Source organism: Vulpes lagopus, chromosome 3, assembly GCF_018345385.1.
Source record: "Vulpes lagopus strain Blue_001 chromosome 3, ASM1834538v1, whole genome shotgun sequence".
Taxonomy (NCBI): Eukaryota; Metazoa; Chordata; class Mammalia; order Carnivora; family Canidae; genus Vulpes; species Vulpes lagopus.
In genome coordinates, this window is record NC_054826.1 from 88084097 (window position 1) to 88111754 (window position 27658).

Here is a 27658-nt window from a genome sequence, read left to right on the forward strand (position 1 = left end):
CCATTCTTAGAAGTGATATTTTCCCTCCAGATGTTTCCATTGCCTAAATGCCATTTTATTCAAAAAAGATTTTATGTCATCTTATCCTTTCATCATCTGTTTTTATGGTCATTTAATTGAGTTGTCCACATGTTTCCATTCTCTCTAGCTCTCTACCTGTTTGAGTTACCACTCCATGGTCCTAATCCTAAACTGTATCATCAATTATCTCCATCAGCCTTGAGCCAAGGGGAGACTGGGTCCAGCTCCAGCATCTGGACAGCTCCCCAAGTATGCAATGTAGGAAGAGGCTCCAAGGTCAAGAGGGATGCAGAGTAGAAGGGAATGAAGACCCCCTCCCCAAACCCAGGGTTTCTTCAGCTGTCTCATAGATTTATGAGCAAAAGGAAGGAATTGAGACAGTAGGCAGGTGACTATTTGCACGTATATACTTGACATTCAATATGCATCCAAGAAATATTTATTATTATTTAGTAAAGTTCAAGATAGAGAGCCATAGCCATAAATTCCTGTTTTGCTATCACCTCTGAGGATGCACATAAAGGTACTGTAGTTTCATCACAAAGCACATTTGTTTTCATTGAGAGGGGAAAACATTGAAGTAAAATTAAAGGTAAGACTAAATGGGAAATTGGATTGAGTCAAGAAGTAAATTCAAATATTAGCATAGGTATGGCTTTGCTACACTTTCCTTAGGTAGGGAAAGGTGAAAGGGAGTAAACTCTCATCCTATTTCTGATCTGTCAGACACTGCCAGGGCCTTTTACCAACTTTATTTCATTAAATCCACTTTAACATAAAGCATTTGCTCTCTTAGGCTTCTTTGTGTAGATATTAAACTGAACTGAACTCGGTTCTAGATGTTGTGGTTCCAAATTTTATTTTTATTTAAGCAGTTTCTCAAATGAGAGAAATTACCGTATCCCACAGACTGTCCACACTATTGCATGACATAACAGGTGCAATGCCAGTCAATTGCCTGTTATTTTCATCCATGACATGACTATTACCTCCATCTCTGGCTCTATGAAGCCAAACTTTTACTCTTAGAAGACAGCTAACCTAATAACCATGGATATCCAAGCATTCAGATTTTGGTCTTTAAAAATCACTTGCCATTTAAAGGAAAGAGTTCCTCTTGGAGAAATAGCCAGCTCCAGGTCTGGGAAAGGAAATAGTCAGAATGAGCCTAGAGTGTCTTGTTGCACCAATAGCGAGGAAGACAGAGTCTGCTGAAGTTCTAGCAAAATGACCCGGAGCCAATTTAGTGGACTTCTACTAATGAGAGATGGGACAGTTCGAAAGTCAGAAAGTACATCCACAAATAACTTAAGCACATTAAATGTGTTACAGTTCTATGGATTTGTAATAATAATACAAGTAAAATAATAGTTTTGGGAGAATGCTAGGAACTGAATTTAGCATTCTGAAAACTGGTAAGTGAAGGGAAGGATTCAGGGATTTTTCCTGCCTTTTCTTTGCCAGCTGGATCTTGGGCTATCCTGAGTCACTGATGAGTGAAATGCTCCTTTTAGAAGAATTCCAGTTAATAAGTGGAATCTAACAAGTGGATAAACTCAATATCACTATCAGTTTATTTAACCAGTAAATAAAATAATGAATCTGGGCACAGATCATCAATCACTGGTAAAATCACCATTTTATATATGATAAATAAATCAGGATTTTCAACAAAGGACAGCAAGGGGGAGGGTTATAGATTAAAAGAGAATAAGGCAAAATAAATGCAATGTGTAGGCCTTATTTTGATCCAGATTTGAGCAAACCAACCATTAAATAACACTTAGGATATAATGGAAGAAATGCTATTAGTGGGCATTAAGGAATCTGTGTTAATTTTTTAGGTGTGATATTGATAAGCGGTTCTACACCTGGGATTTGCTTTAGTACAATCCAAGATGGGGAGAAGTAGGTGGGAAGTTAGATGAAATAATATTGCCAGTTGCTGAAACTGGGTAATGGAGTTCAATACAATAGGTCTACATTTGTGTATGTTGGAAATTTTCCATTATTTAAAATAAAAAAAAACATATTTTTTATTCCAGAGGCTGTACTCATTTGAAAGAAGGGGCATTTACATCTGCTCCAAAAGGGTGGTGATGTCAGCAAAGGGAAAGAATTATCATACTTTTAATTTATCCATTTTTGTAGGCAAAAAAGCAACTAAATATATATGCTCAAACACAGAAACATAAAACTCTAATATAAAATCAGTGTCACATGAGTTTATCATCCCTAATGCTACCCTGGCTGAGTTCATGTGACTGATCTCAAATTCTAGTGGCCCTGCATGGGTCTTCTTTCAAAGCAAAAGTCCAGTTGTTTCTATCTTTGTCTTACAGACACCACTGATTTGCTTAATGCATTAATTGGGTATTCAAAACACACTGTCCTTGTCGTTTTCTGCAATGCCAGATAATCCTGTTCACCACCGTCTATCCACTGCAGCTACACATGTTCTGTGTAACTGACAAGTTTAAAATGAGAGACCATTTCTTCCCTGCTTTCATTATTTTTTAAAAAAATGATAACCCCAGTTTTAAAAATCATGAAATAGTTCTGAGTATTTTTGTCAAAACAAGCCACTGTCAAACTTTTCTTTCCCAGACACAGATTCATAACTTCTGAATAAAATAAAAACAGTGAATAGAAACAACAAATAATAAATGAAGCAGTAATTTGGCTGGAGGTGTAAATTGCTGTCACATTTCTTTTTCTGACCGCCTGTATTGCACTGATCACTACCTCTTGAGGACTGAATTCGGTTTAGTTACTTCTTTTTCTTTTGTCCTTGAAATTTGCTATGCAAAGAAAACTACCTCCCCTAAGATGAATGCTGACAAATTAACATTATTATATAATTTACACAAATAAACTACATCAGAAAAGCAGCTAGGCTGAAATAATTTAGCAGCTGAGCCCACAAAGGAGGACTTCCTTGGAGATGCATGGATGTGCCATAACATGTGTTGCTAACCATTCTCAGGAATCAGGACTCTTTCTGTAACACTATGGACAAATAAATTAATGATGTGATGACCCCCCATCTTCACTACTCCCCTAATGAGATTGGAGCCTAGAAGGCAAGGGAACTAAACCAACACTATACTGTTACATTCTTGACTATATGGTAGAAGGTAACAGTTGGTAGAGCCTGAACTTCCTGTGTGCCATCTTCACAGAAGTTATGTGGGGAGGGTGTTATTTATTACTGTAGACATACATGTCTTATGAGCTATAGTAAATGAGCTCCCCCAAAGCCAATGGACTAGACTGTGACAGAGCCAGGATTTGAAATCTGCAATTTGAGCTGAACCCCTGTACTTTTTATCTCTACTCAATACAGCCTCTTTAAGGATGAATCAGCTAAAAGAGAAGATGTAGTTAAAAACATAACCAGTCACCAGGGTCATGGGTGGCTCAGTTAAGCATGTACCTTCAGCTCAGGTCATGATCTCAGGGTCCTGGGATCGAGCCCTGCATCAGGCTGTGTGCTCAGCAGGGAGTCTGCTTCTCTCTCTCCCTCTCTGTCTCTCTTTCAAATAATTAAGTCTTTTAAAAATATATAACCGGGCAGCCCCAGTGGCACAGCGGTTTAGCACCGCCTGCAGCCCGGGGTGTGATCCTGGAGACCCAGGATCGAGTCTCACATCAGGCTCCTTGCATGGAGCCTGCTTCTCCCTCTGCCTGTGTCTCTGCGCCTCTCTCTCTCTGTGTCTCTCATGAATAAATAAATAAAATCTTAAAAAAAATAAATAAATAAAAATATATAACCAATTACCAAATAATACAAGAAGGTACAGGAGAAGAAGAATTTAAAACCTATTGACATATCATTTAAGTCCATCTTGACTTTAATACTGCCCCAAACACAGATGATAGCAACCTCAACTGCATTACACATCAGGGCATTGGTAGGTCCACAGCTAGGACTGTGGGAGTAAAGGATTTATTTTAGGATATATCATCAGATGTTAAACTTAATGGCTGCCAGATTAATACAGAAGGCTGACGATTATGCTTTATGTCAAAGATTTGAAACTCTATCTCGTTTTTTTTGTTCTTGAAAATTTTCCAAGTGTAATCACTTGCTCATAGTTGTCCCATAACAGATGATGCCAATAAAATTCACATTGTCAGCATTAAATTGGCAGTCTTCCATTTGTATTATTTCCTTAAATGTAATAAGGTATAATAATGTAACTTTTAAAGAAATTGCCTATAAAAATGGCTCCAACTTGGAATCAACTTGGAACAATCCATTGTGTAATCACAGAAGTCAATTCTCTGCTCTTAGTTTTTTTTTTCTTAAGATTTTATTTATTTATTCATGAGAGACACAGAGCGAGAGAGGCAGAGACTTAGGCAGAGGAAGAAGCAGGCTCCATGCAGGGAGCCGATGTGGGACTCGATCCCGGGACTCCAGGATCACACTCTGGGCCAAAGGCAGGCGCTAAACCGCTGAGCCACCCAGGGATCCCTTAATTGGGTTTTGTATGAAAGTTAAGTCTTAAGCAAAAATGTGTGGATACATTTATGTAACACATTTGTATTTGCATGGAATACAAATTTGTATTTGTATTTGCCTGTATTTACTGCTACTGCAAAAGTATTTTTAGTTTAATGTTTGTTAATTTCAGGAATTTTTTCCCCAAAACACTAATTTCTGGACGACCAAGTATATAATTGATCTAATACCTGTATTTTCCATGAATATGTCACTTCCAGTATATCACTCTAGAGTACTATATATGCATTGAGAATGATGTGCCCGAGTCGACTTAGAATCATTAGTAATCCAGGGCATATTTACTTTAGCATATTATTTACTAGAATCTTTAGCTGCATTTTGACCAAATAACTTTTATAATTTAATTATTGCCCTTTATCACTGCGGGTAATGAGTATAGCTGCTTCGTAATGATCTACTCGAACAAAATGAATTTTCCACAGAAAAGATGAGCAAATAATGGAACATGAATCTAATCATTCATCCAGGATCAGTCGTGGAAACTGTAATGATGTTACTGTTGTCATGATTGCTACAAATCACTTCAAGGAGAAAACAAACCAAAAAACTAACCATAGGTACAGGTGCTCATATTTGTCAAAGCCATTTACCAGTGTCCCAAACACATAGTTCAAAGCTAGAGCTCTGCCAAGTAGCTTTAACCTTGTCTGTTCTTTTCTCAATATTTTTCTCCTCACCCTTAAGATACAGCTACCTTCTTCTTGCATTTTTTTTATCATTCTTTTTTGCAGCTTGAACCTGGCCCTGTGAGGTGACCCAGGGCAGAGCAGTGTTTTCACAGTAGAGCATCATAGTGCAGTCTCTGCTCTTTGGAGTTGTTTGAAGTAATAGCTAATGCAGACAACTCTCCCTAAAATATCCCAATGAGGAGAGAATCTGAACAGATTACAAAGATGCTTGTTGAGGTATCTGAGATCACACCTCCACAACTCAAGGTCAAGTAAACTGATCTTTCAGAACACACGTGAGCATTGTGTTTATTTCTCATGGTCAGTTCAAGAAAAAATAATTACTCATGGATAGAACTTCTTAGTTTTTCTATTTTTTAGTTGCTATAAAAAGCAATGAATAGGACTGGATAATGATCATTCTCTCATGAATAATGATAATAAAAAAGAATGAAGAGAAGTACTTTGAATACCTACTAGCGATTGAGGTTCATGAGTTTCATTTCCATGAAGGATTTGCAGAGAACCCAACTTTTCTTTAAACATATCTCTTTTGGAAAAGAGCCTTTGGTCCCTTCTCCCCGCCCCATCCTCATCCTTGGTCACTCTGTGCCCTTCATTTCCTCACTCTGATGCCATCTGTAGTTGTAGGATCCACCTGTGTTTATACAGAATTAGAGATAATCTGTATCCCCAGCGCACAAGCATCCACACCCCGTAGGGACAGCCCTGGCTTATGGTCAGCATTGGAGCTTATTGTTAGGGACAGTGAGTAATCCCAGCCAGCCAGATGGGGATTACCATCCTAGGGCCAGGCTCAGAGGGGTTTGAGAGCCAGGGGCTATGTGTGAATGGGAGATTGGGATGCCCTAATCCCAGGATGGTCAAAAACCCATTTCTCCCCCCAGGAGCAAGTGTGACTCTGGTCTTTGGCAGGTGAATGGAATTGGTTTGGTATAAGAGACCTGTGAACTAGATGTTTGGACATGAGGAATAAGATGAGAGAGAGAGAGAGAGAGAGAACTCGATCAAGGCAGATCCATGACTTACTTTCTTTTGCTAGTTCTTGTGCTCTGGGAACAGAAACTGAAAATTGACCACTTTGGCACTCTTTCTGCTCTCTCTATAGATACGTAGTGTATTCAGTGCACTTAGTAGAGCACTGTGTAAACAGGGAGTTGTGTATCTCTTAGGAAGGGATTGAAAAATCCACCCGTAGCCCTGCAAAGTGTTGGTTTCATTTAACATGTGTTTTTGATGTAAAAGTCTCCATCAGACTGTAAAGCATCCTACTTGTCCTGTCTTTCATGAGGTTGCTCCTGGGGAGTCTTCACTCTCCAGGCCCTCCTCCCCATCCCTACCTGCCTCCATAGATTTCAGTCATTTTGTTAATGTTCACTACAGGAAGCACCTAAGAATAGACTTGATGTTGCTCTGAGCAGATTCTATCTTGAGACATGATGGGGCGGAGAACAGCCAAGACCATTGTAGCAAATAGGTGTCTAGTTGGGCTTTTCAATATTATGTATTTGACAGAGTCCAGCAGCACCAGCATGGATAGGCATTGGAAAAATGCATTGCCTGGTTCTGTTTGAAAGCTCCCTGTCATTTCAGAAGCACTTGAAAATGAGTGTGCACTGGCCTTTGCTACAGCACTTGCAAGGACTATTAATAGGAGTTCAGAACTTATATGTGTATTGGGGGGGGGGCGGTGGGTGGAGAAGAATCCAAAAGCTTTTTTCTTCCAAAACATTACCAGTCAAGCCAACTGTAGCAGTCTTTCAGCATACCATCATGTAGCTGTTAAAACTTTGGTCAGGAGAGCTAAATCAAATTCACTTTTAGGCAAGATAATTCCTTTGTGCACAAGATATTATAGAATTTATAGTGTTGGGATTGGTGAATGCAGAGGTCCCCTTATTTACTCTGGGCAACACCAAACTCAGCTATAATGTCAGGGCACTGTTCAATTCTGAAGAGTTCAGCATCATATTATGTACCCATATCACCGTAGTCGAGTGCTGGAGGGTAAATATATTTGCTGGGGAAGGAGGGAAATATTGTCTTAAATATGCTGGAATGGGGACCCCTGGGTGGCTCAGTGGTTTGGCGCCTGCCTTTGGCCCAGGGAGCGATCCTGGAGTTCCGGGATCAAGTCCCGCGTCAGGCTCCCGGCATGGAGCCTGCTTCTCCCTCCTCCTGTGTCTCTGCCTCTCTCTCTCTCTCTCTCTCTCTCTCTATCATAAATTAATTAATTAATTAATTTAAAAAAATATGCTGGAATGAGGTGCCCGGGTGGCTCAGTCAGCTAAGTGTCAGGCTCTTGATCTCAGCTCACGTCTTGATTTTAGTGTCATGAGTTCAAGCCCTACCTTGGGCTCACACATAATAATAATAATAATAAAAAACCCACTTGGAAAAATGGGGAAAAGAGCAAAAAATGATGTCAAAATCTTAGTGTCTCTTTTCTTTAGCAGTCCAATATTTTTGAAAGAGATTGATCTCTCTTATCCTCTGTAGCTGGAGGGTGCTTGGCATCTGAAGGCCAGTTGACTTTGCTCTTCATCCTGCACCAGAGCAAAGAACGTGAGCTGCTTGACAGGGGAGAGCTCTCCTTGACATGTATGCTTGTGCGGGACTTGACTTCTCTGTGGGTATTAACGGAGTGACTTGTGCTGGTTTCCAAGTCAGAAGAGCAGCCAGGAAGGGGTGGAGCTCATGACAGAGTTGTAGTGAAGAGTTAGTCTGCTCTGAGGCATTCGGGTGTCTCTGGCAAGATCACTTTCTGTCATCCAGCCTTCTTCCTGTCAGGGAATAGGATCTTCTTTTGTCCAGGAATTTTAGAGGCTAAGACCAAAGTTAAGAAAACTTGTCTTTTAACACAACTGGAAACCTCAAAATAATATTACGAAGTGCTATGCCTCAGATGTGAGGAAAAATTGTCTTTATTATTATTATTATTATTATTATTATCATTATCATTATCATTATTAACCATTGTTTCCCCACTTTCAAAGCTGGGAGTCTGGAATTTTGACAAGATGTTCTAGGCTCAGTCTGAGCTGCTTGAGCAGGAAGCATGAATGCTGCTCATACGGAGGTACCACGGGCTACCCAGGAAATTGATCCTGAGGGTGTTTTCACAAACACTACAGAAGTGATGGTGAAGGTCAAGTTAGGAAAATAAATCACTGTTGTTTTTCAAAATATTTCCCCCAGCCTAATCTTGTTATGGTTCCCTGTTTTTCTTTTTTCTTGATGTATTCATGTGTTTTCTTCTCAGCTCTTTGTATATGTTCTGTAAGCGATCTCATATCCTTTTCATAAGACATCTGGGTTTGAACAAATAAATGAGAGGAATTCCATCGCTGAAGACAATTGAATATTGACTAAATTCAGTCAAAGTCTTTTTATTTATTTACAATGATGCCCCCACCCCATTCATATATACTTATAGTCACACCACACACACGCCCTCACACACCCCTTACTTGTACATGGAAACATAGTCAAAAGCTACATTTAGCTTCACTAAGATGGAGTTGTGGTAGATTAAAGGAAGCTTCTTTCTGAAATGTAAATCTGAGTCTATCTTGTCCATCAGCCACATCTCCGCCTGTCCCTGTGAGAAAGCTCCACACACTGTGGCAGTTCCTGGTCCCCTCGGCCTGTCTCCACCATCTCCTCCAGCACTGTGGCCATGTCCACACTTCCTCACACTGCTCCCAATCCCAGGCCTCTCTGGTCTTCTGCCTGTTGCACTTGGATTTGGACCCATAGGCCCCTGCAGTTCACATTGTTTATTCCTTAAATAAGTTGACATTTCTGCTTTCTAATTATGTTGTGCATAAAAGTATGTATGAATTCTGTGCCTCATGAGTCACAGATCCATGGACCCCGAGAGGCACCAAAAAGGAACAGAATAGTTTCAATCAGTCGAGACTTAATATAAGTGTTAATTTTATAATACACCTTGGAACAATTTCCTCTATACTTCTAAATTTCTTCAGCAATGTAATGAATCCAGGAGTTTTTTTCGGGGGCGGAGGGGGGGTGGAGCAGGGAAAGAGGAGTCGAAGCAATTGCCATGGATATCTGTCCTAAAGCGTTACAACTAATGGTGCATATATTTTTCCTCCTTCTCTGTTTACTCCTTCTCTGCTGAACTTGATACAAGAGAAATTTTATATTAAAATGATGTAATTTAGAAAACAATTGTGTCATTTAAGTTATTTTAAGGACTGTTGTCACAGTTACCTATTGCTACAGAGCCACCCCAAAATTTAGTGACTACAAGGACTAACCATCTGCTGCTCACATTGTTGCAATTTGGGCTGTTTGCAGCTGGGCAGGTGTTCTGTCCAGCAGGGGTCAGTCACTCATGCAGCCGTCCAGCAGGGGCCAGATGGCCCAAGAATGTCTTACTCATCTGTATGGTGGCAGCTAGCAGGGATGCCTGAAGGCATCAGTTCCCCTCTGCGTGGCTGATCCAACAGGGTAGCCAGGCTTCTGATGATAATCTTCCCAGTCTGAAAGGTTGAGAGCAAGAACAGGCCTCATCAGAGCCAAACTCAAGTCACATATGTCAGGACCTTCATATCCTCTTGGTCAAGGCAAGTCACAAGTCCAGCTTGGAATCTAGGGCTGAAGAAATACTCTCCCATGATGGGAAAGACAGGAAATCATCTGTGACCAGGTTTAATCTACCACCATCTTAATTCGTGTCACATTTATTTAATTAGTAGTAGATATAGAACTAAAAGAAATAACATGTTACAAGTCTGAATATTAAGGAAACGAGTCTAGTGTCATTTTTAAACTTCTAATAAGAGTCAATGAAAAATCAGGTCCTGTGATAATTGAGAGAAAACTGAATATCTATATTGTTGTTGCCCATGTTACTCATTTGTACTATCATCTGGCTCTACCTAAACCTCGCCTACTGAGTACAGATCTTTTTCAAAATCTACCAGTTCCTATAATTTCTTGAAAGAGGAAACAATGTGAGGATGTGTTCAGTGCCTGATAATTCACTGAAACCATTACTCGAAGCCCAAAGTAAAATCAATTTAAAAAATAACTTCTATTTAGATGGAAACTCTAGCATTCACTTATGTAATGAAGATACTTCCATTTTACTACTAGTTTTCTTTATAATTTGCCCTCAAAATTGAGATACATTTTCCAAAAAAAGAATTTTTTTATATTAGTGTCAAGTGACCATTGGATGCCATTTATCATCACTTTATATTGTATTCCAGGTGCTTTTCTCAATATATACTTCTCAGTAAACTCCAGCTAGGCATAAACATCTTTTAATCATTTTAGCATTGACGTTTTCTTGCTGGGGAAATTGGTCCTTGTAAAATTTATGCAAATCCATCCACACAGCACTTCCATGAAACATGGCGATGAGATTACTATGAGAGTCCCATCAAGTGAGCCCCATCATTTCAGATCCAAGCTACAACTGAAAGAAACAAAACATACATTTGTCAGTTACACTTCCATAAAGCTGAGGGTGGAGCTCTATTTGGGGAAGGGATGTGTCTTCAAAAGACGATATTCTTACTCATGAACTCTGTGTAGAGGAGATTTACAGTAAGATTTTACGATTTCCCTCATAAAGCAAGAAAGAAACACAGCATACATTTATTTGCTGAGAAAAATTTCCCCTACTCCCACTGCCAAATTAAAGATGTCAGTTACAGGGAGATCCGGGGTGGCTCAGCGGTTTGGCGCTTGCCTTTGGCCCAGGGCGCGATCCTGGACTCCCGGGATCGAGTCCCGCATCGGGCTCCCAGCATGGAGCCTGCTTCTCCCTCTGCCTGTGTCTCTACCTCTCACTCTCTCTGTGTCTATCATTCATAAATAAATAAATAAATAAATAAATAAATAAATAAATAAATCTTTAAAACAAAACCAAAAAAAAGATGTCAGTTACAAATTTATTACTTCTGACCATGTCAGTTCCCAAGTCAGCTTGAATGTGTGAAAAATCTGAATATTTTGTCTCAAGTCTGTATAATTCCAAAGGTTAGTGTTAAAGAAAGGGCATTGTGTTATACCCATGCGATAAGCAAGTGCAGTCCAGGGAGCTCTGTCAAGCGGTCATTGATTCATTCAGCCACAGCTTTAGACAGTGTGCATAGCTGGGGCACTGAGGACCAGCTTTTCCTTCATTCCTACAGTTTAATCCAGGCTGTGTCATCAGCCCCAAAAGTTTTGCTATCCTGGTTCAGACAAGAGAACTAGATGCCATCAACTTAACTTGGTCTAGATTTGGCACTAACTGGTGCTCAGCTAGGATTTTAACACACACATCGTTTTTCTTCCCAAATCTCTGTGCCTTATTGTAATTCATAGTTTTAACCTTTTATCCTTCAAGGCTTTCTCCACATGTTCCCTTTCTTCTGTCAATGCGTCCCTTTATTCTTTGAATATTTTGGAAGGAAAAGGCGTCTTTAATTAATACTACATACAAAAGGGCTTTTAGTCCCCTAGAAGTGATGGACCCTTAAGAAAAAACAAAGTTGGGATGGGATGCCTCAACCAGTGATCTTGATTCTACTTCCCCCAGTTTTTCTTTTCTTTCCTTTTCTTTGGGATTGGGATTAGGAGGGAAGTCTCCTTGCTTTAAACTGTGATCTGGGCTACAGTGATTTCTTTCACAGCACTCTGTGGTTCTTTCTTAGAGGGTTGTAGGTTTGAATCATTTCAGGAGTGATCATCTGACCACGCGCTACCACAAAGTTAGCTAATGATGAAATCAGCAGCAACAGCTGCCATTGCACTGATATTTATTGAGCATCGACTGCACGTTGGGTCAGCCTTCTTACAGCAGGTGGACCTTGGGGATCATAAAGATTGTGAAATTTGTTTGGGGTTACACAGAACGTACATCAGAAGCTGGTGTATCTAACTCCTACTCACTTGTTAGAAGTCAAGGCAAGCATCACACTTTCTAACAGACTTCCTCTGTCGTGCTCTCTGTACTGAAATTCTAGCCCATTAGGCTCTTTTTGTTGCTTTACATGTTGGCCTCCTCCGTGGTCAGGTGTCCACTCTCCAAAGGCAGGGACCATCCTCATTTGAAGTTTAATTCCCAGATTCTAACAGAGCACCCGACTTGCATTCCTTAATAATTGAACCATGGAAATAGATGATGTGATCTTACTGGGGTGTAGCCTGAAAATAAGAGTCCTGGGAGATGGAAATAAGAGTCCCAGGATCTGATCATAGTAGCTGCTGACCTTGACTGAGCAGTTATGACCTGCTAAATAGACCTCAAGCAGCCTTCAAGTGTGGTATCTGATTTCTCCCACTTCAAGTGGAAGCAAACCCAGACAGAGCGATTTGGTCATACATTTGGGGACACTGGTCTAGTAGGTGATAAAGTCCGGATTAGAACCCAGATCCAAACCTGCACTCTTAACCACCAGGTTTTATTCCTTTTCCAGGCTACTCAGAACTGATTGTTCAATTTCTCACTGCTTCAGGGCCTTTATTTTTTTTTAAGAATCAAATTATTTTCATTTTTTAAAACTCGACATAAGTACCCTCCATTTTAATGGTACAGTTAACACCTACTTCGCTCAGCGTGTATTCACTGTATGTCCTAGGCACTATAGTAGACTCCTGGGCCCTAGAGATTCGACAGCAAACAAACTGGCCTAGTTCATACAGTTAAGCTTACATTCTGAACAGGGGAACAACAAAAAAACAAAAATAAGGAATAAACTACATATACCATATAAGTAGGTAATAAACACTATAGAAAAAATAGGAAAAGGGAAGGTGTGTTGGGTGTGGGTAATGACAGGGAGTCACTGAATTGTAATAGGGAAAACAAGGAAAACCTCACTCAGCAGCTGAGCAGAGGCCTGGGGGAGTTGGGGGAGGGTCCAGTGGCTGCTGGAGTAGAAATCTGTTCCCTGCACAGTGTCCTGAGGCAGGAGCATGAATAGTAGTTCAAGAAAGATCAAGGAGGCCTGTGTAGCTGGAGGGCAGCCAGCAAGGGGAGGTTTACTGAGAAGGACAGGTGAGAGGACAGGATTTCTCTTAGATGTTTTCATTTTGAGATGCTTATTAAACATCCATAGACAGTGATCAAGAAGGCACATAGATAGATACAAGAATTAGGAACACCAGGCAGGAGGATATCTGGGCTGGCACGTCCATGTGGAAGTCTTCAGTTCATAGACCAATTAGATCTGTGGCAACCCAGAGAAGGAAGAGAATACGATGAGTTGCCCTAGAAGAGATGGTATCCAGGCTGGATGCTGAAGAATTTGCATTAGATCAAGGAGCAGAAATTGAGAATGAGGATATTCTAGCCAGAGGGATGGACTTTGCACAAGGACACAGGACAAGGAAAGGTCTGGAGTGCTGGGAGTGGTGTCAGATGTGGCTGTATTGCAGGGCACAGTGCGGAGGGGATGGGAAGGAGCTGGTGGTGAGGTTAGAGAAACAGACTGGAGAGCCAGATTGCTAATATCTTTATACGACATGCCCAGCAATTTAGTATTTGTACTGCAACCAGATGGGAGCCATGGAGGCTTTTAAACAGGAATGTGACATGATCGGATACATCGTTTAGAAAGATACCTGGCAGTACAATGAAGGTTAAATTGGAGAAGACTTAACTCATGTACATAGTAACTATCAACAAGGTTGAAAGTGACCATCACATGACATACAGGTTGAGTGCTATGGAAAGATTGTATGTTGAAAGATATTCCTGAAAGAAAAAATAATGGCCTATTTTAATGTTACTTATTGTTATCATTTTTGTAAGAGCATAATATAATGGGTGTGACTTCTTTTTCTTGAAGGCCTTAAATAATTTTCCTTCTATAAACAGATAATCAATTTTGAAATGTGAGTACACTGTAAATATTCACGTTTCTCTCCACATAGCTGGACTCTCCAGTGTCACAGTTAACTACTCATTTTACTTGGTTCTGAAGAAGCTGATCCAAATTACTTATGACTAAATCCCATTTTGATTTATTTTTTAAAATATTTTATTTATTTATTTATTTGTTTATTTATTTGACAAAAAGAGAGAGCACAAGCAGGAGGGAGAGGGAGGGGTAGGGGGAGAAGCAGACTCCCCACTAAGCAAGGAGCCCAATGTGGGACTCCGTCTCAGGACCTTGAGATCACTACCTGAGCTGAAGACAGATGCTTAACCGATTGAGCCATCCAGGCACCTCGCCCCCATTTTAATTTAACATATGAAAAAAGAAATGTGGTAATCAATGTCCCCATATTTTCAATCCCTGAATGCCTTTACCCATATCATACCAACCAAATTGCAGTATTTCATTTTGGAAACGGGGGAGTGTTTTATCCAAACACAGGCCGTAGGAGCCAGCATATGCATACCTTAACACTTGTTGGAGGGAGGTCCCAATAATCAAACAGGAGCTGAGATTCTTTGGGTTGATAAAGTCGGAGTGCAAAGCCACATTTCTTGCATGTCTGTTCTGTGCCAGGCACTGTCACTGTCAAGTGAATTTTTGTTTAACTTTTAAAATACTATGTTACATGTGTAAATTTACAGGTGACAAAATTGAGGCTCAGAGATTTAAGTAACTTGGCTAAGGACAAACAGCTCTTATCCAAAGTTATGGTTACTTCCGTTGACCTCTGCTTAGCTTGCTATAATAAGAAAGCATTTTTGATGTGTACAGGGAAATAGGCGTAGATGAGTAGAAGCATCTCGCTAATATTGTTCTCATAGAAGGTTTGGAATGCTGTTAGGAAGATTGATCCATCTCATCAATAAACATTAATTCTCTTTCTAAGTCATTCGTTCTCTCCCTGGTCAGGATGCAGGTATAAGTATGAAAGGTCCAAAAACAAAGAGATTTCGCCTGTCTGCTCTCCAAGACTTAAAAGCCTTCCTAAGATTAATGTTTATTAATGCTTATGACTCCACATATCTCCATCCATTAACAAGAAATCTGTCTCACTTCTGAGGATAATTGATGAAATAAAACGAAAAATTAAAATTTATTTTTGAGTATGTAAGAAATATAAATTATTTGACTTTACATATACTTACATGGACAGATTTCTACAATTGTTTCCTTAGCAAGGAACTCGTGCATTCATTGCATAAATACTTATTAAGCACCTACTATCTACGAGGCATTGTTCTGGAAGTTAAATAGAGTAAACAACATAAACAGAAATCCCTGCCTTCTGGGAGCATTCAGTTAACTTTGCAGTGTGTTCAATTGAGGACATCCATCAGAATTCCCCAAGGAGCACCTTGAAGATGCATAGAACGTCCATCAGAATCCTAGGATGTTTGCGAGCTTCAAAAATTTCACAGGGTTCTGATTAGGAACCTGGGACTGGGAAGCTCTTGTAGAAAGAAGTGGTGATAGACATTATCCCTCCATTGCAAACCATACTTGCTCTTTTCTTATCAAATTCCCACCCTTTGGTCAAACACGGAGAGCAACTTGAGAAAACACAGAGCACAGGGTTCTTGCTTTGAGAATGTGTAATCTGCTCAGTATTTTAAAGGTATTGATGAGATGTTTCTAATCAGTTTTATAAGCGGAGTAATGTTTTTAATCTAGTAGGAACAGTGATGTGCAAAGTACTGTGATCAAAACAAGAATAAGGAAATTATGCTATTTTAAGTTGAATAGGCACCTGTAGATTTCACTGTTGTGTAAAATTGTAGATTATCAGCTATTGGGGTATCTTAAATTACCACTCAGCAGGAAAGTGTGCACATACTACACTCCCCATCATCTGCACTACTTTAGAATGCATTGGGTATTAACTACTTTTCATTAATTCTCACTTTGAGAATCACATTCTTCTTTTTTTTTTTTTTTTTTTGGCTTTCCATACATTAATTCTTTCTTGTTCTGAAGGCAGGGTTTTATGGGCATTTTTTTTTCATTCTCAGTTTAATCAACCTACTATCACATGGTGGACTTTTGTTCAGCCATTATTCTAGTAAGGGATAAGTCATAATACCCATCTATCCTTGACTCTTTAATTCCATAGAATTTTTAAATAGTGTTTTCCAGTTAATAAAATGTCTGGACAGTTAAGTAGCAAATTCTGTGCAAAAGTTGATTTCTAGGTCAGAAGAATTCAAGCTATGAAGTTATTAACTGGACTCATTTTACATCTATCTGGCTTCATTGTCACTCCAGTGTTAGGAAGGAAAGAAGGAACAGCCAGGGAATATGTGATTAGTCCAAAATGGATGGACTGAATTCATTTGATAAATACAATCAGCCTTTAAACACCAACGTCATTAAACAAGAAACAATTTGCAGAAGACAAAGGAGGTTTATGCAAATCTTGGTGTGTCTTCTGTTTTAGGAGTTAGCCCTATCTAGACTTATACAGGGCTGAAATACTTGACCTTCGTGTTGAATGGATGGCTTCACTGAGGGAGAATGATTTCTATGAAATACCAAGGCAGTACCTGTGGTTCTGTGAAAGAGATTCAACTCTGTGAAAACAAGTCTTAAAATGAGAACCATCAGGGTGCGTGGGTGGCTCAGTTGGTTAAGCGTCTGCCTTCAGCTCAGGCCATGATCTCAGAATCCTGGGATCAAGACCCATGTCAGGCTCTGGACTCAGTGGGGAGTCTGCTTCTCCTCGGTTCCTCCTCTGCCTTCTCCTCTCCCCGTTTGTATTCTCATGCCCAAGTGTGAGTGTATGTGCTGTCCCTATTGCTCTTAAATAAAGAAATGAAATCTTAAAAAGAAAAAAAAGAAAGGAATGAGTACCATGTCCTGAAATGCACAGGAAAGATGATTCCTTATTACAGTCCAGGTGAGGAAAGCCCACGCAATGAGCAGCATGGCTCCAAGACTACAGGTTGTGTTTCTCACTGGTACAGAAGGCTAGCTACGTATTTCTACCCACCCCCCCCCCCCCCCCCCCGCCAAGATCTGTTTTATATTTTAGTACATTGTGGGTTGGGGTTCGGAACTATTTGGTAAAGAATGAGGAATCATTACCAATAGCGAAACTTTATCTTTTGATCCTTGACAATTTTGCAGTAGTGAGCTACAGTGAAATCTATTTTTTTCTTTTGGAAGTTCTGTTTTGATCAGACTACTGTGCATGCTGAATTATGCCTGACAAATCCTAAAGCAGGAAAGCAGAAGTGTTCTCATTATCACTGCAAACTCTGAAGTGCTCAGCACACACTTTCAGGAGTAGCTTTGCCTGGTCTGTGATCATCTGAGTTTCGAAATTAAAATGGAAGCCCATTTTAACAAAGGCAGGTTCATCACTCTCCAAAATTATTGTATGTTATTAAAGAGTTTTTATTGTAAATAAATTAAAACATAGGTAAGACATCCTGACCTCAGATTTTAAAATGTCCATGTAAGTTATTCAAGAACTTACTTGCCCTGATGGAAAGAGGATATTTGAGTTATAAGGCCCTGTGTGGGTGTTATAAAGGCACTTAACACTGTGGCTTTGAGTCTCAGTTAATGGTTAGGATATAGTCCATGACAGCTGTGGAAGAAATAGTTATTTGTCAATGAAATTTTTATTAATTGGGATAATACTTGTCCTGTTGCATCGAGTTTTATCTTAAATATCACTCATTCTGTGACACGTCTTCTTCCCACTCTCTTCTGGAGCACTGCCGTTCCCAGCTGTTCTGATCTGTATGTCCCTCCATCCTTGTCCTGTAACTCAGCATCAGAGTTTGCAACTTAGTTGATGGACTGGCTGGAACAGGATTTAGTAAATGTGTGCAGAATAGAAATGGATAAATGTGCTTAGAAGAAAGTACATGAAAGGCTATAAAAGCAAAATTGGGGAAAAAAAATCACATGCAGGTCCTATAATGGAAGCTTACTCCACGAAGTCTCCAGTGATGTATATTTATTGTCAAATGCATTTTTTGCAATTTCCTTAATAATATGTGTTTCTGTCATTATTCGGTCAACCCTTCAAATCCCATTTCTGTGTGAGGACTTCCCATCTGAGGATTCCACACTGCCGTTACCCGAATATTTTCTTTCCACCAAATACCTCCTGGTGGATCCTTTCATTCTTATCCTTAACAAAGGATAAGATTCCAGATCAAGATGTATAAGATAATTACCCCTTGAGAGGATATGCACTGAAGAGTCACTGCCACCTCCCGTTTGCATCTTCTGTGTTGCTCTAAGGGTTTCTGGGCTAAAAGCGCCAACCCCCCATCAATGTCTGCCATTTGATTTCTGTAGTGTGAACCCGCAATTTACAACAGTCATCTTAAACTGACCTGTGCTCGTGAATTAGGAACTAGTGGACATCAATCCTTTCGGGACGCCTGGGTGGCTCAGTGGTTGAGCATCTGCCTTGGGCTCAGGGCACGATCCCAGGGTCCTAGGATCAAGTCCCCCATCGGGCTCCCTTCATGGAGCCTACTTCTTTCTTCCTCTGCCTCTCCCTCTGTGTCTCTCATGAATAAATAAATAAAATCTTAAAGAAAAATCCTCTCAAAAACGTTCATATTTCTGGCATCCCTATGGACATTTTTATCAAAAATATTTCTACTCCTGACATCATTCTTTTAGGTGCTGGTGTTGCGAGCCACTGCCCATTTACATAAGCAGCTAGTGTAACTCCAAGAAACAAATGTTTATCAGGTCAGAAGAAAGAACATAAGGATTCTGTCAGATAAACGAGGACTTTCATCTCAGTTCCTCCGTGTTAATCAAGGACCCTCGATGTTCTCATCTACAAAATGGGTGAACAATACAGTCTACTTGCATTTTGGTAGAGAGTTTGTGTGAATAAATAATATGATCTAGGCAAAGTGTTCAACACTGAGTGGAGACGGACTAAGCGTTTTAAAAATAGAAGCTATAATAATAACACATTATTACTTTAAAGTAATGCAGCAAATCACAAAAGAATTAATTTGCTTGAAGAGTCCATCAGGACGATGTATGTGTTAGATAGGGAATGCTACGAAGCTCTAGCAAAAGATCCCTTGTAGTTCAGGAGCTCAAGTAATGCAGTTTATGTACTGTTCACATAAAGGTTTTCAAGGGGTGTCCCAAGACAGTGAGTTCTACCTCACGAGGTCATTTTCAAGGTCTCTGTAGTTAGTGTCATCTCAGCACATGGAAAGAACAAAAAGCAAGAAGGAACAAAGGTGAGAGATTTGGGGAAGAATAATCACAGAGCTGGGTACGATAGCAAGGGACACAGCTGACCGGCCACATTTCTGCTTCTATGGAAGAGAGAGCGTGCATTTTCCTTGAGCTGTTTGTCTTCTTTGGGGAGATTGGCAGAGCACACAAGTTACCAACTTGTGAAGTCTGTGAGCCAAGCCCATCAAAAGTGTATAGTTTTGTGGTTTTTCTTTGTATTATATGAGGAGAGGGAATAAACCATTTACAAGATTGCTTCTAGTTCCCAGTATTATAGAATTGGAGAATACTGACTTTAGCAAAATCCCACTTTGGTTAAATATTTTCCTAATTGAAAAATCGCCAACAAAAATATAGGGTAAGTACTATGAGGATTTATTTTGTTTTCCATTTTCAAATATGAAATAACATTAAGTGAGGTTAGGATAAACAACTGCCAAATTTATCCATTCAAAGATTCTTAAAAACAAATAGAGAAGTTTAACAATGCCAGTTTTCCTAAGCTGTTTTTCTAAATTAGAAAATCCTGAAATTCCTATGATTGTCTATTAGATGTGATCATTGTATTTTTAAGATATTTTTTTCACCAGGCTTCAGCTGTCCTGAAATTCACATCAGAAATCAAAGAGAAAAGGGATGAAGGTCAGGGTTAGTGTCAGCTTTTTCAGATCTTGGTAAAGAGAACAAGAAACTCCAAGGTATACCTGATTCTTTATTGCTATTGATATACAAGGAGATAAGTGATGTTTTTTAAAATTCATCTTTTGGGCAACACAGTATTTGTTTAGAAGAACTACTTTGATAAATGGCCAAACATAGAGGGCAAAGACATAACCTACTCCGTGTAATATTACTGTGATTTGTGTTCTTTCTGAAATCTACTAGAGTGAGCATAGGAACTCTTCCAAGGAATTTGGCACTTAGAATATGGAAATTTCATTATAGTTTACTGAAGCAGGAATTGTATCTGTCTGATTCACCAGGACACAGCCTCAGGATTTAGAGGGATGCCTGAGTGATTATAGATATAAATATATAGATAAAGCTATAGATACAGATAGAATTGTTTAAATTCCCATATTTCACTGAATGAATGGTTGATTTGTAGAAGTTGGAGCATCAGAGAGGCCTCAGTTTACTCCTGGGTTATGTAAGCAACCTGCAGGTTGGGAAGATGTCATTTGGCAAATGACCATAGTTGCTACAAAGACAACAATGGATATTTCCCAAGGAATTTTTTTTAAAGACTTTTTTTTGACAGGTTAAGAAAAGTAACCCAATAGAAGTAGACAATTTCATCTGTTGACCTTTTGAATATCATAAATCATTTGTGACAGAGCCCATTTGGTTGTAGGCATCTTGAATGGTTGGTAGAGGCTTTGCTGTGTTCATTCACCTACTAATTTATTTTCTTTCTTTTCAATATTTATCTATGCCAGATACAGCTTAGGAATTATAGTGACAAACAAGGGTGACAGGACTGCCTTTGATGAACTTATACTTCAAGGGAAAATACAGACAAGTGGCCACGCTATTAGTTTATGCAGACTGTGTATGTGTATATATACAGGATTCATATAAGATATGCAGGGTTTTTCAATTAGGAGACACTCTGAACAAATGTCTTTCAATTGCAGTGGTTGAAACAAAGGAAATGTGTCTGATAAGCATGGTTATAAACTGTAAATATTTGCATACCACGTGAACAAATAATTTGGAACCTGAACATCTTCTGTATATTGACTCAGCAACTATTTCATGGTTCTACCGGGTACTAATTTTCACCCATATGACTTTTTGTTGAGAGGGTGGTGGTAGTGATTGTTCTAGGAGACATTTCAGCACAGCAGTGTCTGAAGTGGCTCTCAACTTGGGGCCAGTCCACCTGCCCCAGAAGGCATTTGCAAATACGTTGGGTGCATTTTCATTTCTCACCGTGACTGTGCATTCTGGGCAGAGGTGGAGATCTCTGGATGCCCTACAGTACCCAGACAGCTCAGTACACCTGGAGAGTCATTCTGTCCAAAATGTCACTGGCTTCCCATTAAAAAGCACTAGGAGAGATCAAGTCATTCTTTTTCCATTTCTATGTTCCGAAGATCCTGCTTTAGATATCTGTCTTGGGCTAAGCATGGGCAGGCCATTCACATACTGGAACACAGGACAAAAAGAATTATACCAGAACCTCTGAGAATTAACGCTATGTTCGTGACAGGGGCTGTGATCCTAAGGTAATTCCAGCCAGAGGACAGTGAGGAAGAAAAATCTATGAGCTACGGGTGAGTCCTCCAGAGGCTGAAAGGGGCAGAAGGAGCAGGGAAGATTTTCCTTCATAATTTGTCTGATGGTGGGAAAAAAATGCCCAGTGTTATTCTCAGGTTAAGACCATTAATGAATTTAAAATGTGCAGACCCAAGGCTGTCCTACCCTGTCTTAAAAGGATTATGGATTGGATTATGGGACTTTTCTGTTCCAGCAAAGCTTAGAAGAACTTTCCTACCTTATTGAGATAGAATTCTTTTTAATTTTAATGCGATTTATCTTTTCTTTGTTCTCTTAAAACTGAATCCAAAGCATGTCCTTATCACTGCTTCTATAATCAGGTTAAATATTCTGGGGGACTCTATCCTCCTCTCTTTTGAAGGAAGTCTGTTCAAAACCACTGAGGATGTTATGATCAACATTCTGAAAAGTTTCCTTCACCTTAGGTATGTCAGGCAGTACCCAGGCTGAATTTTGTAAACCATTGTGTTTTATTTCAGTAACACAATAAAACCTCACTTATCAGGAAGTGCCTTATCTGTGAACCTCAAATATCTAGGATATAGTAAACCCAAGCAACAAAGTGCCTGATTTTCATGCCAAAAATGAAAAACTTCCAGGCTCTCCTGGGAGTCAGTGTATTCTCAATTCACATACAGGTCTAAGAAGCTTGATGATCTGCTTCCCTGGCTTGCAACAGATTGAAAAATGCACAGCCAGAGACTTGCTCAGTTCAGGCTGAGGTTTGGAACAGGACTGCCCTACAGCCTAGCAAGGAGAAGGTACAGGAAAAGCGTACTGCACATTTATTTGAAAAAAATAAAGGAACTCTAAAACCATGTGAGTTTGAAACCCAGTTTTTTTGTTCAGAGGGGCCGTCTAGCTAGGCCGTTCCTAAAACACAGCTCATTCTATTGGTGTGGTCGTTGGTGATCCTAGTACCATATGAAAAGAAGCAGGAGAAGTTTGTAGCACCGTTTATGAGGTTCCCCTCAAATGTGTAAAATTTTTTCCAAATTTGTAATTTTTAAAAATTGTGCTGATTATAAGACTAAGCCATAGTTGTCTGGGGGAGAAAAAAAAAACACTTCTTTAGATAGCTCACTTCCTAATAAAACTGGATCAATGTAAAAGTTCGGAAATCCACCTTCGAAAGTTGGAATTATTCAAACCTAAACAGAGCAAATTCTGTATTTTCTTATCCCCCCTCACCAAAGGAGATGTATCGTCCTGACCTACAAATTTCTTGATACTGTATGTAGTTCACTTGATTTCCTCATGTACATTTGGATGCTTCATGACTCCATCCCTCACTAACCTGCATCATCAGGCTGGTTCATGCCTGAAACCACAGTTTCCAACATCCCTTAGAGTGGAGAGAGAGCACTTCTTTTATTCATTTTGCACTAGCCTATGTAAAGAGAATTGAGGAATTGGACAGAAATCAAATGCTACCAAAATGGAAAATATCAGTTATGTAATAATTAAAGCTTACATATTAGATTATTTTTATCTCTTTGTTAGTAAGTCCTAGATTAGTCTAATTGCATTTGTGGAGCATGTTCTGCCTATCAATTTATTTCAGAAAAGGACTAATCAGTATTGACAGAGTAAAATGCAGAGCCCTAAAATGTTTGTGTATCTCAGATCACTATTGTTCTAATACCCAATATCCAATAAGGAAGAAAAATATACTAGTTATTGAAATAATGATAAACAATGGGTGGTGGCCCTAAGAGAATGAACTGGATGCTATGAGTAGAACAAAGGTGGGAAGGACTGGCCTGTTTCTGTCTAAGGTTTTGAGGTGTAGATAAATTGTGGTACCCACAGTGGGCAGCGTAACTAAACTGTTATCCTTAGTCTCTTCTCATCTTATTCTTGCCTGAGCATTTTACATAATATTTGTGCCTTCTTACTACACAAAGGTAAATATTTTAGATTCTTAACGCTTGCTTAAGTGGAAATTCTGAGGTGCAGGTTATCGTCTGCATTTTTAAGCATTGGATAAGGGACTTGTAACCACTGAAGAGTTTTGTAGTTATACATAGTCTATTAAATGGAATTTTAAATAGACCACATGCCTTGCTATAGCCTCCTATTTTTCACTTGAAAATACCATTTTCTTTCACACGACAGTGTTGTGAACATTATTTGTGAAGGACTTTGAGAGTTTCAAGACAAAGGTGCTGATGGCTCTTGAGAACAAAAATGAAAATTGTAGGCGATTTTTAATTTATCTTCCTTATCCATGAAATAGTTTCAAATTCATGTTTATCCAAGACTTCCTTTGATTAGTAGTCCAAGGAGTGAGATACTGAAAATCAGCTGTTCACGTATCTTACCTTATCCTCTCTAATGAATGACTGTATATGTCCCATTCAGTATTTACACTCTATTTTAAAATAGACGTAGGGAAGATATCCTTGTTAAGAATGTCTGGATGGGGGGTGCCTGGGTGGCTCAGTCAGCTAAGCATCTGACTTTTGGTTTCAGCTCATGTCATGATCTCAGGATCATGGCATCCAGCCCAGTCAGGCTCCATGCTCAGTTCAGAGTCTGCTTCAGATTCTCATTCCCTTCCCTTTTTTTCTTCCCCCTGCTCGCTCACACTCTCTTGCTCTCACTATCTCAATTCAAAACAAAAAACAAACAAACAATAAAGAATGTCTGGATGGTAGATGTGAAAGCTATTTTTCATGTACTTGCCAGGGGCTATCTAAAGTAGAAGTTCAATATAAGCAATCCATTTTAATTCTTTGCTTTTCTTACCTTAAAGCTCAATAAACATTTGGTAAATGAATGTTGAATGTTAATGCATTGTTTGCTCATCTCATGAAATAGACAAAGGGAAGCAGGTGCCTTATTAAAGGCAGCAGGCACTTAAGCACTTAATCCTGATGAAATGAAGATGTTTAAGTGCCACTCATTCTTGCTGAGTGACTCTTAGGTTAGAAGCAGTCAGTCAACTGCAAACATCTTATGTGCTGTTAAGAAATCTGACTTAATTTGTAGAATTAAATAATTCCCAGCACTGCCCAACAAAGGAGTGCTAGATCTTAGCAGTTTGTTGCATAAATAGTAATTATTGGTAGTGGTTGATAATACTGAGTACCTTATGCAATTGTTCTGGACTTGGCAAGGATGCCTGATACTGCCAGATCTCACTGACCATTACAGTCAGGACTAGCGCATTGCAAATGAATACTTCCTCTTGCCTGTCATCAATGTACTTTAGCCTCTGACCACATCCCCCCACAAGAATCCAAAAAGGAAAACAAGAAACTTAGCTAACGATCTAGATTTTTTTAATCAAATGTAAGACCCCAGTTGGGGGATAGGTTGGGGATAAAGTAAAGTTTGCCTTGACCTGAACAGTTCTTTCCAAGGACTGCAACTCTTGAACCTTTAAATAAATGTCTCAAAATGGTAATTAGGAGAGAACCTTTTGTATCTGGTATTTTTAATAATTGTGCCCTAAATGGTAGGTAGATCGTGTTCCCATGTAGCATGGAGCTCTGTGCCCCACATGATAGCTCTTGGTGAGTGAATGCGTGTGAATGAGTCAGTAGATGATAACTTGCATGGTCTCTCCTGGTCCACCAACAAGGTAGAAAATGGTTGGCAATTGCTTAATGGAACAAGAGTACGTAAAAACATACATGTAAATCATGCCAAATTTTAGGAGTTTTCGTCATGCCTCATAAGTTTCAGGTAACTGAAATTGTTGAATGTTTGATTTTTTTAAACTGGCTTGTCTATTAAAAGCAATTTGAAATATAACTGATTCAATTTTAAGATTATAGTTTATGATTCTTTTGGGTGTTTTTTTTCTCTGTTAGGAAAAATCTTATACAGCCTATTATGGTGTTGAGTAAGCTGTTGCAGTTATTGATAAATTTCAGAAACAGACAACTTTGTTTTGCAAATATTTGCATAATAGAGCTTGGGCTTGGTTTGTGTGATCTCAGTTCTCGCACATCTGGCTGTTGAAGGCTTCCTGTTGGAAACTTAAAGCTCTAGGTATCTTTTTGAAGAAATCAGGAAATCAGCTCTACAGACTATCTTATAATCAGGTACTTGGCGCTTGAACTTTTAGGTTTTCCACAGCATATACAGTTGAACGTTCAGATTTATTAAGTGGCTCCATACCTAAATCCTAAAAGCAAGAGTGGAGAACCAACAGAACCTGAACATTTTCCTCCTAACTTGGTGTTTCTCTTAAGATGGCCTGGAAGGGGAATGCCTGGGTGGCTCAGTGGTTGAGCCTTTGACCCAGGTCATGATCCCAGAGTCCCAGGATTGAGTCCCACATCGGGCTTCCTGCAGGGATCCTGCTTCTTCCTCTGCCTGTGTCTCTGCCTCTCTCTCTGTGTCTCTCATGAATAAATAAATAAAATCTTTAAAAAAAAAATAAGAGGGCCCAAAAGGTCTGTGGGCATTAGCAGAGAGGAAACTCATACCTTAAATTACATGCAAACACGGTTTAGACTGGATTTTAACTCAATAAAAATATATTATTTTGGAACAAGCTCTTTAATATATCATCTGTTTAATATCATCTAGGCTTTGTTTTATATCAATCTATCAAATAGGACATGAGGATGTATATGGATACTTGTCATACTTTAAGAAAGGAACTACAAGCAAAAAAAGTAACAGTTCTTTGGTATGCCAAATAAATCGTGGCCATGTACCTGCAAAACAAAAGAGATGAGAGAAACTATAGTATTTTCCAACCTTTTTGTCATCCAAGATGGAACAACACCATGTCTATATAGATATCTAAATTTGTTCTTCAGTCTGTGTATTAAAATAGCAACAACAATCACATTGTTACTTTCCATTTGTTTTGAAAGAAACTGTAAAATTAAGAGATTTTGAAACGGGAAACATAGGTGTGGTTGTGCCATGTGTCGTGCATTTTTATACAGCCAGGAAGTCACAGAGGAAATGAGTGCAGGTCTCGTGGCTCTTTCTTCTGGAACACAATTTTGAGTACTTAGTTGATAAAAGAGTAAGGACATTATTTTTTTATAGAGACAATGGAATAATTTTTATCCAACTTCCAAAATGTACCTTTTATTGTCATTGATACATTTATATTTAATACTTATATTTTAAATATTTAATACTTATATTTTATATATTGTTACACAATATATAATTTTACATATTTATGCATGCACACACACACGTATGCACCAAAATTTGGCACACTGGCTGGCTCTCCAGTCTTTATTCAGGAAAAAGTTTGTAAAATACTGTGCAGCATATCATCCCACTTTAAAATTTACACTGTTGCCTGTTGTGCTTGAAAAAACTAGTTTCTTAGGAGTGCCTGGTGACTCAGTGAGTTAAGCGTCTGCCTTCAGCTCAGGTCATGATCTCAGGGTCCTGGGATCAAGCCCTACATTGGGCTCCCTGCTCCCTCTGCTCCTCCCCAGTGTACTCTCTATCTCTCTGTCTTCGAAATAAATAAATAAAATCTTTTTTTTTTAAGTGTCTTTACTGTGGCTTGAGAGTCAAGGGGCCCTTCAGTCTCTTGCTACCCTGTCCTTCCACCCTTGTGACCAGCTCTGCCTTCCATGTACTCCCCCTCCCTACATGCCTTCCCTTTCTTGTCTGCTCCCTGAATTCACAGTTACCTCTTCTTACCTCCACACCTTTTATTACACTAGTGAACTCCTTCACTTCCTTTATATTTGGGTTTTTTTAAGATATTTATTCATGAGAGACCCAGAGAGAGAGAGAGGCAGAGACACAAGCAGAGGGAGAAGCAGGCTCTCCACTGGGAGTCTGATGCAGGATCGATTCCAGGTCTGTGGGATCACAACCTGAGCCAAAGGCAGACACTCAACCACTCAACCACTCAGGTGGCCCTCTTCCTTTGTATTTGTGAGATAGGTTCTCTGATTCTGAATTCCAAGTGGAGGGCTGGTTTTTCTTTTCATCTGAAGGGGTCACTCTATTTACTTGTGGTTTGCGTCAAACCTGACAAAAGTCTGCTGTCATCTTTTACT

At 39.3% G+C, this 27658-nt stretch overlaps 1 protein-coding gene across 18 annotated transcripts in view; it reads left to right on the top strand.

Moving 5' to 3' along the window:
* CHRM3 (cholinergic receptor muscarinic 3) overlaps positions 1–27658 on the top strand; it is a 504026-nt gene that overhangs the window by 326811 nt on the left and 149557 nt on the right. The gene's annotated exons all lie outside the window — the stretch shown is intronic.